Below are 14,623 nucleotides of genomic sequence, written 5' to 3'. Positions count from 1 at the left end.
AAGGAAAAAGAAGCCCAGAGAAGTGAAATAATTTTCCCAAGTTTATACAACTTGGAACTGAAGGGACCTAGACACAATTGACTTGCAGGGGCTCCTGGGTGGCTCAGTCGATTGAGCGTCTGACTTTGGCTCAGGTCATGATCTCACGGTTTGTGAGTTCAAGCCCCACATCAGACTCTCCACTGTCAGCACAGAGCCTACTTCAGACCCTCTACCTCTCTCTGTCTACCCCCCACCCCCCAACTTGCACTCTCTCAAAAATGAATAAAACATTTAAAGAACTGACTTGCAGTACAAATCTTTTTTTTCCTCCGTATGTTACAAAAGAATCTAGATAAAGCTAATGTGCAGCAAAAAACGCACAAATGCACTAATACGCTGGATAATTTTTTTTTTAACCTCCTGCAATGACAAATGCTTCTTTGTCATCTGATGGACCTACATTCCATGGAAAATATTAATTATGAATAGTATGCTTTTCTTGTCTCTCTCTCATCTGGAATTTTATGAGTAAACAAATCTTTAACAGCAAAGAGAGAAGACAAAACAAAACCCACCACCTAATCTGTGTCTAATGTAATGAACCAGAATAGACGAAGTCCTCACTGCTTCTCTCTCTGGGAAATGTCCTCAAGCTTAAGTACTTCTGGTCCTGTTGCTCATGTTGGTAAGTACCACATCGTGCACCACACAGTCAGTGAAACTGATCAGCAGTAACTGCCCGCGTGAGATCTAGTTAGGAAAAAAAATAGATTCATCCCTGGTTGGCTTGATGTATTAGTACTCTATTGATGCGTTACGAGGTGTATGTATCGTGTCTAACAAGTCCTGCTTTTTAGGTGAATAAGTAGAAGTAGCATTGATGTAATAGATTGTGCAATACTCTGAGAAGGCCTGGATCCATAATTCTCTGAATTTTATTCCAGTGCTGGGTGAGTCATACAGTATTGGACTACTTCACGTCTATCCTCTATTAGGTTAGTGATCGGTCCATTCGTTCGTTCATTCATTCAATGGTAACTTCTCTATCTTGTGGAAGACCCAGTACAATGAGGATTCAAAGAAAAAAGAGACACAAAGCACGCAGCAATTTAGTGCTGCAAAAAACCAATAACTAAAACACTTTCCGAGGTCATTGTGTATAAAGTAAATATTATATGGCAGGTACAGATGAAAACATGGCTACTATGGAGAATTCCTAGGAGGAGCATATATTTTTTGGCTAATAATGAAGCAAAAGCTGTGTAAGAGAAATGACATTAAACCTAGGCTTTGGAGAATGGGTATAATTTGACGGGTTGGGCAGAGGGCATTAAGGTAAATGACAAGCAGACATATATATGTCAAACCAAAGATATATGAGGGTTTAAAAGTCCATGATTGGAGAATTGGGAATTGTTCAATTGTTTTAAAGCTCACAGTTTGATACACAAACTAAGAAAAATTAAGGTCTAAAAGGCAAGTTGGGGCCAATTGGAAGAGTATCAATTATCAACGAAAGGAATTTTAACTTTAGTCTTTAAGCAATGTAAATTCATTGCAGATTTTTGAGCAGGAAATTAATGTAATTAAAACTTTAAAAAGGAAACTTAATCTGGCAGGAGTATATATATTTTTAAACATAGAGGAAGTTGTAACTCTAAGGAGTAGACTAGTAGACTAGCAAAGAGACTACTTCAGCATTCCAGCATAGAAGCAAAATATACCAAAATGAAGGTGCTCACCGATGGCAGGATGTTACAGAGCCAGGGTGAGAAAAAGAGGTCGAATGTAAATGCTGAGAGAAAATAGAGCCTAATGAAGGTCAAGGAAGATAGACTGAAAACTAACATTGTGACCAAGAGATCATTAATAGCCATCAAGAGTAAATGATCAAAATTAGGTTGTGAGAATTCATATACAATGGGGATAAATATCGTTTCCAGAAATTTCCTTTGTGAGTGGCAGTGAGGTCTCATGTACAATCCTATGAAAGAAAAGTTGGCCTTATCTTCAAAAGCCTTATATAGGACATACACTTTTATCAATGATTTAATTTCTAGGATGCCTGTAAAGATTTTTAAGTCAAGGTAATCAGTATAGGAAAAAAATTAAAACTAGTCAAAATGTGTACTAATGAGAAATTAGTCAATTTATGATACATCCATAAAATGGAATACTATATGGCCATTAAAAGTGTGTCTTTTACAAAGAGTTGGCACCTTTTCTGCCAAGGGCCAAATAGTTTTATGGTACAGTCTCTGTCACAACTACTCAACTCTGCTGTTGTAGCCACAGACAATATGTAAAGTAATGAACATGACTGTGTTCCAATAAAATTTTATTTATAAAAACAGGTAGCAGGCTGGATTTGGTGTGTAGGTCATAGTTTGTGTACCCTACTATTTGAGTCTTATGTAATTAATTAGAGACAATATGACATTAACAAAGGTAGGAGAAACGACAGGCTTTAAAATTATATCTACATTTCCAGTGTTGTGAAATATAATGTGTTTGTGTATGTGTATGTGCACCAATCTTTATTTTTTTATTTAAAAATTTTTTTAAAATGTTTATTTATTTTTGAGAGAGAAAGAGAGAGCACGAGCAGGGAAGGGACAGAGAGAGAGGGAGACACAGAATCCCAAGCAGGCTCCAGGCTCTGAGCTGTCAGCACAGAGCCCAACACAGGGCTCAAACTCATGAACTATGAGATCATGACCTGAGCCGAAGTCGGAGGCTTAACAGACTGAGCCACCCACGTGCTCCTGTGCACCAATCTTTAAACAGTGAATAATCTTGGGTCCTGGCATCATAGTGAGTTTTACTATCTACTTAGTGCTTATCTGTTATTTTCACAGTTTCTACAATAATTATATGTTCCTTCTTTTTGTAACTAAGGGAAAATGGTATTTTTAGATGAAATTTTATAGTGAGAGAAGTGAGGTGAAATAAGAAATTGACATGGTCTACTAAATCATGTTTCCAAACTAAAAATGTAACAGGTCTTCATGAGGGATTGGAAACTTCCACTGATTCATAAATTCTGAATTAATTGTGCATAACCTAAAAGGCCTTGTAAATTATGCCTGTTTGGAAATCTGCAGTAATAAAATGACTAATCAGCACTTGCTAAGACAAGGAATGTCAGGATTGAAAAGATCATCTTCTTCTGAGAAGATGTTGGCTGTGATAGGACTGGTACTGGTTCTGCATCGATGCCCATGAACCAATGCTTCTCCCCCGCTACCAAACGCATCATGCTCCAGTGGCTGTCCTGTTTCTCATTTGTTCCGTGTTATTTTTCCAACTTGCTGCCCCGATATCTCTGCACAGGCTGTTTCCTCTATGTGGAGTAGGATTTTTCTCTCTTTTATTTCTCTTTTAAGAAGATATCTATTTTTGCTCCACATCACTCATCATCAGGGAAATACAAATCAAAACCACAATGAGGTACAACCACACCTGTCAGAATGGCTAAAATTAACAACTCAGGAAACAACAGATCTTGGCGATGATGCAGAGAAAAGGGAACACTTTTGCACTACTGATGGGAATGCAAACTGGTGCAGCCACTCTGGAAAAGAGTATGGAGATACCTCAAAAAATTAAAAATAGGACTACCCTATGGCCCAGCAGCTGCACTACTAGGTATTTATCCAAGGGGTACAGAGGCGCTATTTTGAAGGGGCACATGCACCCTAATGTTTATAGCACTGCTGTCAACAATAGCCAAATTATGGAAAGAACCCAAATGTCCACTGACAGATGAATGTATAAAGAAGATGTGGTGTGTATGTATGTATGTATGTATGTATGTATGTATGTATGTGTGTATATATATCTTCACACACACACACACACACACACACACACACACACCACAATATACAATGGACTATTACTCAGCAGTCAAAAAGAATGAAATCTTGCCATTTGCAAAACATGGATGGAATGAGAGGTAATTATGCTAAGCGAAATTAGTCAGAGGACGATAAACATACGATTTCACTCATATGTGGAATTTAAGAAATAAAACAGATGAACAGAGGGGAAGGGAAGGAAAAATAAGATAAAACAGAGAGGGGGGCAAACCATAAGAGACTCTTAAATACAGAGAACAAACTGAGGGTTGCTGAAGGGGAGGTGGGTGAGGGGATGGGCTAAATGGGTGATGGGCATTAAGGAAGGCACTTGTTGGGATGAGCACATAAGTGATGAATCACTAAATTCTATTCCTGAAATCATTATTACCCTATATGTTAACTAACTTGGGTTTAAATAAAATTTAAAAATTAAAAAAAAGATATCTATTATTTGCTACATACAAAGGATTAAAGAGGATATATGTTAAGGCAAAGAACAGAATAATATCACAAATGCCCATAAACTCAAGAATTAGGTCATTACCAATAGAATGCATGCCATGCTTCACCAGCCTACCTTAGAAATGGTCACTTGCCTTATTATGAATTCCTTGTTACTTAAAATATATAGTTTTATCACATTTGCATATATGAGTAAACAATATAGTTAATTCTGCTATTTTTTATTTGTATAAAAACTTTGTGTATCATGTTTAGTTTTCTGGGATTTACTTTTTTATTATGTTCTAAAATGTGGTGTGTATAAAGATTATACTTTTTTTCCTGCTGTATTGTATTTGTTGTTTAAATAGAGAACAGCTGGTTTATCTAGTCCCCTTTTCATGACTATTTAAATGTTTCAAGTTTTTATTACTCAAACAGTGCTGCTGTGAGCATTCTTGTGTATGTCTCTTGGGTATCATCCCATGAATAGGACTACTTGATTGTAGGGTGCTTGTTGTTTTAATTTCTTTCATAATGCTAGGATTAATCAGATCGTTAGTTTCTTTCAAATCAGTTTCTGTAAATTAAATTTTTCTAGGAATCCGTCAACTTCCAAATTTCCAAATCAAATCTATTGGTGTAAAGTTGTCCATAGTGTTCTCTTGTTATGTTTCACCTCTGCTTTATCTGCTATTGTATCTTTCTTGCTTTTATAATTTTATTGAGGCATAAGTGTCATATGATTGCACATATTTAAAGTGTCTAATTTGGTGAGAGGGCAGCCATGGCAATGTACTTCTCAGATCTTCCAGGGCTAGGAGAGTAATTGACTAACAGTCCTGACTATTGTGCTCTGAAATCCATCCCTGCATTTTGCCCCCAGGCCACGCTTCCCATGGGCCACTCCTGTCCAATGACCAAATATGGCAGGGACCTAAGAGAAGCTCATCCCTTCGAGATGTAGGACTCTACTCATGGATGCAGAGGACTGTGTTGGCCTTGCTAAATTTCTTAAAATTACACTTTAGTCCAAGGCCTTCCTGTTTTCCATCTTGATCTCCTTACCCTCGTGTCTCCTACACTTGATCAGTCCTGCCCCAGGGTCTGCTGGCTCTCCCAGCCTCCTCTGTCTCCATTTTCCCATTTAGCTCACTGGTTTTCTCCCCAGTAGACCTTCTGCAGTCTGATCCTGTCATGGTATCTGCTTCTTGAGGACTCGGCCTAACAGAGTGATTTGGACCTATGTAAACACCATGAAACTATCACTGCAGGCAGATAATGAGCACACATACCCATCAGCCATCATCCCCAACATTCTCTTCTTGCCCCTTGGTAACCCATCCTGTCTCCTCCCCTGCCTCCACACAACCACTGATCTGATTTCTGAAATCATAAACTAATGTGCATCCTCCAGTAGTTTATATAAATGAAATCATAATATGTACCCTTTCTTGTCTGCTTTTTACAAGATTCAGCATAATGATTCTGAGATTCATATATGTTGTTGCATGTAACAACAGTAAACTCCTTATTATTACGGAGTAATATCTTGCTGTACAGATACACCACAATTTATTTCACCATTGATCTCTTGACAGACATTTGAGTTGTTTCTATTTTCCATTGGTACAACTAAAGCTCTATGAAAATTCATATGAGACTTTGTACTGTTGTTATCTTTTTTGGACAAATACCTAGGAGTGAAATGGCTGGATTATATGATAGGTGTATGTTTAACTATTTCAAAAACCAAAACACTGGTTTTTTTACATTGTTTCTTTTCTCTCTCTCTCTCTCTCTCTCTCTTTTTTTTTTTTTTTTTTTTTTTGAGAGAGGGGTGGGGGATAGGGGCAGAGCAAGAGAGAGAATCTTAGGCAGGCTCTATGGCCAGCCTGACACAGGGCTTGATCTTAGGACCATGAGATTATGACTTGAGTTGAAATCAAGAGTCTGACGCTTAACCAACTGAGCCACCCAGGTGTCCCATTTTTTTGAGGTGTTTCTCAATGAATTTTGTGCCTTCTCTCTTTTGTCTTTAACCACTCTAGCCAAATATTTATGTTTCATTAACTTTCTGAAAAGTATCCTTTTGACTTTGTTGATTCTTACTGTTTTATATATCTCTCTAGTAGATTTGTTTTCTATTTAATTGATTTATTCTATAGTTTTATTATCTCTTAATTTTCTGTCTTTTCATTTGCTCATAAAAGAACTTGAGACTATAGATTTAAGTATGTTTTCATAGCCTCCCATAGGGAGTATTTTAATGATTATATGTTTCTAATTATTTTTAAATTTCTGCATTCATTTTGTCTTTGGCCAATGAATTATTTAATTCATTGTGTTTATTAATTTTTAAGAGAGAGAGAGAGAGAGACAGAGTGTGAGGAGGGAAGGAGCAGAGAGAGAGGGAGACACAGAATCCAAAGCAGGCTCCAGGCTCTGAGCTATCAGCATAAAGCCTGACGTGGGGCTTGAACTCATGAACTATGAGATCATGACCTGAGCTAAAGTCAGACGCTTAGCCAACTGAGCCACTCAGGCACCCCTAAAAGTGTCGTTTTATTTGTCAACTGTATAGGAATGATTTATTTATCATTCTGTTACTGACATCAGCGATTGCACTCTGGTCAAATAACATGGTCTGTGTGATACTGATTGGTTAGAAGTTTTTGCAATTTGCTTTATGACCTAGTGCATGATCAATTTTGATAAATATTCTATATTTGTATAAGAAGAAGGCACATCCCCTGTTTTCCTTTGTATCCACTAGATCAAGATTGTTTTTCGTGTTGTTGGCGTCATGTTGGTATATATATACATATATATACATATGTATATATATGTATATATATGGTGATATGTCTCTCAGCAGCCCTAAGCTTCCCCCTGTCCACCTGTATCGTGGCGCAGATGACATGTCTGCGTATATCTGAGGCCCGGCCATGGACATGGTGCATCGCTCCCCAGGAGGCTCTCTAACATCCATAAAAATCAGTGGCTACAAGGACATCTGTGGTGAAGGGGCACTGCCTCCCCTTTACACCAGCCAGAGTCCCTCCTTTGCTGTGTCTAGTCCATGCAGCTAGCATACTTACCAGTATCTCTAGAGGGTACTCTGTGGTCAGTCAACTTTCTCTTTTTAAAACAGAATCTCCTTTCAGAAAACATGCTGAACTGAGAAGTGGAAAGAACTGAAACATACAAGTGAATCACAGTTTGTGGACTGAACAAAGCAATCCTTCTTTCATTGAGACAAAATTACTCTGGCTTAACTTGACTCTCTGGATCCTTGAATCTTAAAAGGCATCAGTGCCCCTCATTGATGTTCTCAGACTACCTGCATCTATTGGACTCCACTTTTCCTATGAGAAAATCCCACCTTGAATGCTCCATGAGGGCAGTCTTATCTTGATCTTCAATCTTTCTCTCTCTCTCCCTTGATCTTCAATCTTTCTCTCTCTCTCCCCTTGTGGCATCTGAATCTCTGAGCCTCAGCCTTGACAGCATATCTTCTTACCAGCCATGGTGCCTTTCTCCTGGCTTCCAGAACTCACCAACGTGGTCTAATGACACAGATCACTAAGTACGAGCAGTCCCTTGCTCCTCCAGAAGGCATCTTTAGGTGGATGCTGGACCCTGCTGCTGACTCCCTGCCAATGTGAGGCTTTGATCCCAAGCCTGAGAACCTACCTGCCTGCCTTTCTGTTCTTCACCAGTGTTAGCACCCATATTTGCTCTGTTAACAAATCTTACTAGAGTTAACTTTCCAGATTCTGGCACATTTTTAACCAACCTGCATAAAACCAACCAAACTATAACTATATACTTGGAGAGGCGGCGGGGAGAAATCTGTTGATTTCTCAGACCCAAACCCCTGGCTCCACACCATACCCATGTCAAAGCACAGACACCCTTAGCAAGTATAGCACATCCAGACTTAATATTGTTCATTCTCTTATGGCAAATAGTGTATGTACACATAATTGTTTGATTATACACGTATATTAATTTCTTTTCTCTACCTTTACGTTGTAAGTTTCTTAAAGGTTAATGTATACTTAACACAGTCCTTAAATAAAATAGCTGCTCAGAGAGATATGCTAGTTGAATTTAATCAGTTAAGAGATTGACTTCTGTATTTGTGTTCTGTAATGTAATTTCTCAGTTTACTGTCTAGTTTATTGTTTCTACAAATATGTGCTGAGTAATCTCCCTGGCTACTTTTTCAAAGTAAATAGAACAGATTCCTTCATAGATGTTATGTTGCAAGGGGAGAGTTAGAGAAAAACTAAATTAAAAAGCATGAATTTGTTGGGGAAAGGTGCCACAAAGAAAAAGAAAAGGGGCAAATGAATAGAGGTGGAGGGTAGTATTTATATGGAATGGCACAGCCACACTTTGCCTCTCAGAGAATAATCTTCTGAAAGCCTTTATTTTTTTTTTTAATTTTTGCGTGTATTTTAGTTTAAGTGTTTGAATAGAATATGCTATTGAACATGGAGCTTTCGGGCCTTAGACACTTTTTACAAATGCTAAGAAAATATATCAAACTTTAAAAAGTCCCCTGCTTCTTTATTTTTGTTTCCTTTACATTTTAAATGTGCGCAGAGGATGGGCACATGGGTGGCTCCATTAGTTGAGCATCCAACTTCAGCTCAGGTGATGATCTCACAGTTCATGAGTTCGAGCCCCACGGCAGGCTCTGTGCTGACAGCTCAGAGCCTGGAGCCTGCTTGGGATTCTGTGTCGTCCTCTTTCTCTGTCCCTCCCCCACTCATGCGCACTTGCTTGCTCTCTCTCTCTCTCCCAGAAATAAACATTAAAAAAAAATTTTTTTTAATGTGCCAGAAGAACAGAATAAAGAGATGTGGTCAATATAGTATACATGCACATAGGTGTCTTTTAAAAAGCCCTCTCTGGCTTTAAGATTTTCTTTTAAAAAAAAATTTTTTTTTTAACGTTTATTTATTTTTGGGACAGAGAGAGACAGAGCATAAATGGGGAGGGGCAGAGAGAGAGGGAGACACAGAATCGGAAGCAGGCTCCAGGCTCTGAGCCATCAGCCCAGAGCCCGACACGGGGCTTGAACTCGCGGACCGCGAGATCATGACCTGAGCCGAAGTCAGCCGCTTAGCCAACTGAGCCACCCAGACGCCCCAGGCTTTAAGATTTTCAAGAGCACTGTTTATTTAACAGACAACATGATCTGTAATCCTTTCTGGTTTCAACAGCAGTGTCTGGAAATATTGGCAGACCCCATTTGCTACTAATGACTTTTCCCAAACCCCACCTCTGCTGCCCTGATGCTTAACAAGCTGATGCCCCCGAAAGCCCTTGGTGAGACCCTCTAGCCAAATCGCAGGAAGCAGGGAAGCTCTTCAGGGTTACCTTGTGTGTAATAACCTGGAGCAGGCACTAGGACCGCCCCGACGCCGATCGGCAGCCGCGCTTCACAGCCTGTCAGAGGGACTGAGCCGCCTTTGCTGTTACACAAGAGAGCCGACAGCAGCAGTAGCTCAACATCCTTCCCCCTTCTGGCCCCTTGGAAGGTATTTACTTGCTGTTTATCATTCAGATTTTGTACACCGTCCGTGTGTCGTTAGTGTTCACTTAATCGGATGCTCTGGAAGGCTGTCCAGCACTCACTGGGTTACTATATTATTTTATGTTAATTTCCACAGCTGACGGAAGCAACAGTGCCATAAAGAAATGGGCTAGATATTTCCAGAGGCTGAAATCTGGAGACATTTGAAGGTGTAAGTACATTGGTCACAGATCTCTAACGTGCTGGCTGTGCTAGTTGTATCTCTTGACCTTCTTCTTCTTCTTCTTCACGGAAAGAGCTAATGTAAAATGCCATTTGCATATTTCATTCATGAAGGAAAAGCACCAAGACAGTGACAGAAACCACTAATGATGGCCCTGTAGCTCCAGTTTGGAGTGGCTGTGGTTCCCTCTCCCAGCCTGTGGGTTTGCAAGAGGAGAAGCTGGATTTGCAACAGAGTTTCGATGGGGAAGAGATTTTGCTGGGGGTGGGGGGGCTGCAGACTGCTTGCTGGCTTTCTGCTTTCTGTTTTCAAAGCTCAAAGGTTGTCCTTTCTGATCATTGCCGTGGTGCAGTGTAGGAGTCTTTTCATGCTTTCTTTATTTCTGCATTCCGAATACTCCTCCTAGATGTGGGCTACCAGAAAGCTGTTACACCATTCTGCACCTCTCAGTGCAAAGCCATTGAGGAGAAATTGAGTTTGCTTTCTTTTGACCACACTCCACTCGATACTACAATTAGCGGGTTACATGCAGAAACGTTTAAAAACTTAATTATCTAAAGTTCCCTTTCCTGTTCAGCAATAAATCTGGTTATGTGTGATAAGGGAGTAGTTTGCTACTGGAAAACCCAAATGAAGGTAACCCCACAGAGAAAATTGGACATTCTCTGTAAGTATTACAAATCAACCGCAAATGCTTTCGCTGGGCCTTGATGCCAATTTCATGCATTAAAAGCTCTTTACAGGGGCGCCTGGGTGGCTCAGTCGGTTAAACGTCCGACTTCCGCTCAGGTCACAATCTCGCATCGAGCCCCGCGTCAGGCTCTGGGCTGATGGCTCGGAGCCTGCAGCCTGCTTCCCATTCTGTGTCTCCCTCTCTGCCCCTCCCCCGTTCATGCTGTCTCTGTCTCAAAAATAAATAAAACGTTAAAAAAAAAATTAAAAAAAAAAAGCTCTTTACAAACTTTAAAGCCTTGTCAAATTGTTAGGTTAGATTATTTCCTTAGAAGTCAGATCAGATATAGGTGTCTTATACCAAATACATAAATGTATTTATAAATGAATACAATGTTGAGTCATATTAATGGTTAATTGATGGGAAATTTTAAGATAAACAATGGCATTAAACTTATTTCAGGAAAGAAAATATTAAACTGAGACTCAAAGCAAGGCATCAACATTGAAAATGTGACTTTAATGTAAAGTATTTTTTAAAGTATTTAAATATACTTTTAATAGTTCAAAAATTATTTTTTTAAAGTACTTATCTTTGATATATTGAAATACCATAAATGAGATTTAGAATTGTTTAGGTATTAAGCTTTTGTAAGTATACCTATATTTCTCCTAAAACTATTCAGTATAAAAAAAGAGGAGCAGAGGATATGAGGGATGGAGGGATTAAGTCTTATTTTACTGTTCTATACTTTTTTATATTTGAACATTCTGATTGAATGTTTACTATATAAATACTACTATATTTTTAATGTAACAGAAATTATAAATTGCTGTAATAATTAATATGTAATATCCTTAAATGCCAATGAATATAATCATGTAAAAATAACATGTTAATATTGCTCTATAATATTTCTTTTTTAATTTTTTTATACATTTTTTTAATGTTTATTTATTTTTGAGAGAGAGAGAGAATGAGAGGCAGAGGGGGCAGAGAGAGAAGGAGACACAGAATCCGAAGCAGGCTCTAGGCTCTGAGCTGTCAGCACAGAGCCCGACATGGGGCTCGAACTCACAGAGTGCAAGATCATGACCTGAGCCGAAGTCAGAGGCTTAACTGACTGAGCTACCCAGGCGCCCCTGCTGTATAATATTTCTTAAACAGGGAATATCTTTTTTGAAAGCAATGCCTTGCTTATGGAGAAAGTTGGGGAAATAAGAATGGGGGCAGTAATAGATTTCCAAAATTTTGTGAAGCAAAAGAAATGTTTTGCATTTATTTTTAGTTGGTATAACAATATACTACATAACTCCATGAGCTTTATGTTAATACATTTTCTCCCTTTCTCTTTTAAAAAAGTGTTTCTATATTCTCAGTCTGGGAAGATGACTCAATTCTTTCCAATTAAAACAACTTTGAGAATTCTTGCCCAGCATGTGATTTGTAGCCTTAAACTTTAGTTTTATGTCATATTCATCAGACACGCCTTACCATAAATAATCTAATTATATATGGGGTCTAAAGATTGATTGAATTCAATGATGAGAGGGGGAAAAAAGCCCCGAGAACATAGATCTTATTCAGAATTTGATACTCTTTTCAGAACACAAACTTTGTTGCTGAATTTGAGTCTGAAATTAAGTGTACCAGCTAGACCTAACTGAGTCTAAGACCTAACCTAACTTGGCACAATGTTTGGCCAAAGTCCAGAATTGCTGGCAAACATGTGGGACTTAAGCCGCAGAATCCAGTGCAAAGCTAAAACTAATTTGTTAAAGTGTGAAAGTAGTGATTATCTGGTGATTTTTATCCCTGAGGATAATCTGTTCAGGCCTTGAAAAGTCTGACTACCCAGGAGATCCAGGTGAATATCAACATTATCTACATTTACTGGATAATGTTAAGGTAGACATTTCTAAAAGATTAATTTTAACATACAAGTTTTTACTTAAAAGAGGTTCAGCAAATAGCAAATCTGGTTACACTGATTTCACCCTCAGTAGTGCTTTTTTTCTCCTAAAGGACATAAAATAATCCAAAATAAGGATTCTCATGTGAATAGGGTACTTAGTAAGACATTTAAGAAAGAGATGAAAAAAAGATAGTTTTTAGATTATTAAACCACCCAGAAGGAGCTAACGTAATGGGAGAAGGGGAGCATCGGCAAAACTTGTGTCATTTCAGTTTACTTTTCTTCTGGTTTTCTGCTTTGAGTAAGAAAAGAAGGTCTCCTAGTAGAAGCCACAGAAAATGCAAAAAATGGTCAACACTGTGGGAAGCACTGAGTGTTTGTTGAAGGGATAAAGAAGCAGCAGAAAGAAATGACAGATAGTCCTTGATATGCCCTGAAAGGTGATTACAGTGCTAACAGGAATGTTTACAAACCTGTTGGCCACAGTGAATAGGAATTATGTGGAACTTGGGAATTTCCTTGAAATCTAATTATGATCTTTTTCTTACTAAATGAAAGGGCTAAAGTAAATGGAGGGAGAGTATGTTCGAAGCATGCTGTGTCCACATCATATGTGCCTGTATGAACCAGGAGGGACAACACATGTTTCGTTGGAGTTTGGCAAAAGGGAAAAGTTACTATCCATATCGTTTTGGGAATAAGCTTTTCTCAAAAGCAGAGGTTTTGTTTCCAAAACTGGTTTTACTTATAAAGAAATAAGTTTGTAGGTAGAGCAGAAAGCTTTTAAATAGATGAGATTCAGCCTTTGGGTGTAAAAGACCAATTGGCAAAATGAAATGTGAGCCATGGATTACTGATAAGCAGTTTTATCCAAAACATTGTTTCAATTATCCCTCCTGGTTCACCCACCTATAGCTGATGTGAACAAAGGACACTCATACTTTCTTGCTTCCTTCTACATGCGTCTTTTATTTAATAGGGAGGAAGTTAAAACCTTCTTCTTTTTTTTTTTTAAATTTTTTTTTTTTCAACGTTTTTTATTTATTTTTGGACAGAGAGAGACAGAGCATGAACGGGGGAGGGGCAGAGAGAGAGGGAGACACAGAATCGGAAACAGGCTCCAGGCTCCGAGCCATCAGCCCAGAGCCTGACGCGGGGCTCGAACTCACGGACCGCGAGATCGTGACCTGGCTGAAGTCGGACGCTTAACCGACTGCGCCACCCAGGCGCCCCTAAAACCTTCTTCTTTTTTTTTTTTTTTTTTTTTTTTTAAATTTTTTTTTCAATGCTTTTTTATTTATTTTTGGGACAGAGAGAGACAGAGCATGAACGGGGGAGGGGCAGAGAGAGAGGGAGACACAGAATCGGAAACAGGCTCCAGGCTCCGAGCCATCAGCCCAGAGCCTGACGTGGGGCTCGAACTCATGGACCGCGAGATCGTGACCTGGCTGAAGTCGGACACTTAACCGACTGCGCCACCCAGGCGCCCCAAAACCTTCTTCTTAAGGAAACTGTTGATAAATATTAATCATGGGGTGCCTGGGTGGCTCAGTTTGGTTAAGCATCTGACTCTTGGTTTTAGCTCTGGTCACGATCTCAGGGTTCGTGAGTTCAAGCCCTGTGTCAGGCTTTGCGCTGTCAGTGTGGAGCCTGCTTAGGATTCTCCCTCTCCCTCCCCTGCTATCTTTCTCTCTCTCTGTGTCAAAATAAATAAACTTAAAAACATATATTAATCATGATTCTACAGAATCATGTTTAAGTTGCAAATGAGCTTTGCCATTCATACTCTGGAATTAATATAAGATTTTATGGAACAGCATTTAATTTCTTTGGATTATTTTTATTTAATAGATATCTGTCAATTCCTCACTGTATGCCAGGTATGAAAGTGAGACCAGTAAATAAGATATGTCCCACCATTCATGGACTTCATCATTTTGTAGAGGGAAGTAGGTAACAAACATTATAAACCAAA

General features: G+C 38.8%; 1 protein-coding gene across 1 annotated transcript in view; it reads left to right on the top strand.

Moving 5' to 3' along the window:
* Positions 1-9,730: 9,730 nt before the first annotated feature.
* The window catches only part of RAB27B (RAB27B, member RAS oncogene family), a 148,656-nt gene continuing 143,763 nt past the window's right edge, over positions 9,731-14,623 (top strand). The window contains exons 1-2 of the mRNA XM_058692036.1: positions 9,731-9,841; positions 9,974-10,048. The gene's annotated coding sequence lies outside the window, so the exon portion shown is untranslated. The remainder of the gene's footprint in view (positions 9,842-9,973; positions 10,049-14,623) is intronic.

This window comes from Neofelis nebulosa, chromosome 11, assembly GCF_028018385.1.
Source record: "Neofelis nebulosa isolate mNeoNeb1 chromosome 11, mNeoNeb1.pri, whole genome shotgun sequence".
Classification (NCBI taxonomy): domain Eukaryota; kingdom Metazoa; phylum Chordata; class Mammalia; order Carnivora; family Felidae; genus Neofelis; species Neofelis nebulosa.
This window is presented reverse-complemented; position numbering and strand designations above follow the sequence as displayed.